This window comes from Engystomops pustulosus, chromosome 2 (assembly GCF_040894005.1).
Source record: "Engystomops pustulosus chromosome 2, aEngPut4.maternal, whole genome shotgun sequence".
Lineage (NCBI taxonomy): Eukaryota > Metazoa > Chordata > Amphibia > Anura > Leptodactylidae > Engystomops > Engystomops pustulosus.
The window spans coordinates 28,875,506-28,877,493 of NC_092412.1; positions in this window are offsets into that span (position 1 = coordinate 28,875,506).

Below are 1,988 nucleotides of genomic sequence, written 5' to 3' on the forward strand. Positions count from 1 at the left end.
TCCACGTCTTCCTGTTCCTTCTGTCACCTTACCCCTCTCCTCCGGACACGCCTCGCCCCACTCCCCCCGCCCCATTATGACCGGCTCCTTTGCACTTTCCAACTTTACACTTCCAGCCCTGAACTTTTTGATGCAAGCAGCAGGAGTAGACACAGCTTGAGTAACGCCAGTAATAAGACTGCAGAATATTCTCGTGTGTCTTGAAATAAATCTAATAGACTGGACTTGTGCCACTGATTTTCATCATTCAACAAAAAACAGTAATAAGTTTTTTTGCTTTTATTTTTAGTGAGATAAATTCCCAGACTATTCACAGAACCCCACATGTGTGAACACTCGGCTAAGTGCTTTGTATCCAGAAGCTGCTGGCTCCAACTATAATGTTTTTTGTATAGTACATCAGTCTTTTATGACCCCTTCTAGAGGCTGCGGAGCCGGGTGAAGCACATCCGCACCCCCTGAAGTAATTCTTTTTTGTTTGAATCCTTATTTATCACTTCAGTGTAAACAATTTTCTTTCTGCTCTTTCACATGCATCATTCTTCAAACTGAGTGGTTTTTGTAAAAAAAAGGAAATAAATAAAAACACATATACATATATTCGCACGTGTTTATTTTCAGTGTTAGTGAACCTAAAGCACAGGCGGCACATCTATGTGGGCACACCGGGTGTCACCCAAGCACAGAGTTTGCCGGACAGAACTCCCAACAAGTGATATTGTAAAGCTACACATCGATGGCTGCCTGGGACTTCAGGAAGAGTAAGAACAGGGATGGATTATCATTGTGGTAATTGGACCTTCAACTCCAGGTTCTGCAATTCTACCAGTTCAGGAGGAAGGAAGTTGCAGTGATAATCCAAATTTCCACTTCTTTTATAGGTATTGGAGTCATATTGCGGCCAAGCAGAGAGCAATAAGCTACAGCTTAGGCTACATTCACACGGACGTATGATTTCTCCAGTCCCGTAATTACGGGCCGCATATACGTGACGTTTTTCATCGTATGCAGCACGTATGTAACCCGTATTTTATACGTCCCCATAGACTTCTAGAGCATACGGAACTGAAATACGGGAGAAAATAGGACATGCTCTATATTTTTAAACGGCTAGTATATGGTACGGTACGGAACGGAGTTAACAATGGCAATATAAATGGTCAGGCATATTGTCCATTGAAATGAATGTGGCCGTATGTAATCCTTAAAAAAACGGTACGGTACATGCACACTGCTGTAGCACGGCGGGGAGAGGAGGAGGTGAGCGCGGGGAGAGGAGGTGAGCGCCGCTCACCCCGGCCCTATCCATAGGAAGTTAATACTGGAAAAAAAAAGGACATGTCCTATCTTTTCCCGGGCTACGGTGCCGCACGTGTGCTGCACCGTACCGCTCCCGTACAGGGCCGTGAGCCCATAGAAGTGTATGGGGGACATATGTCGGCCGTATATACGTCCCCCATACATGTGCGTGAATGCAGCCTTAGACTGATGTGTTGGTACTTGGGGTGCAATTTGGGCACTTGACCTCTACAAGGTTTGCCATTACTGTTGTAGATTGATGGCCCCTTGCCCAAATGTTTCCATACATCTGCAATGTCTTCTTCACACATATATATTGTTCTTCACATGCTATTTTGTTGGCACCGTTCCGCGCGTATCTCCTGACAAGTAAGCAGATGTGCCGAACATCTATAATCTATTCTTCACTGTGTTCTTTACTGTGTTTTTCACTTAAATGATCCTGTGTTCACTGTTTTTATTCTATTCTTCACTGTTCTTCACATCTGCTAACTTGTCGGGAGATAATATACGCGCGGAACAGTGAAGAATAGATTGCAGATGTTTGCATACATCTGATCACTTATCAGAAGACATTCTTTTTCAATTAAATAAAACATTTTATTCCCGAACCATGGTCCCTTTGAAAAATGCTCGAGTCTCCCATTGACTTAAAAACCGCGCGTGAAAAACGCACCGAAAACGCAAAA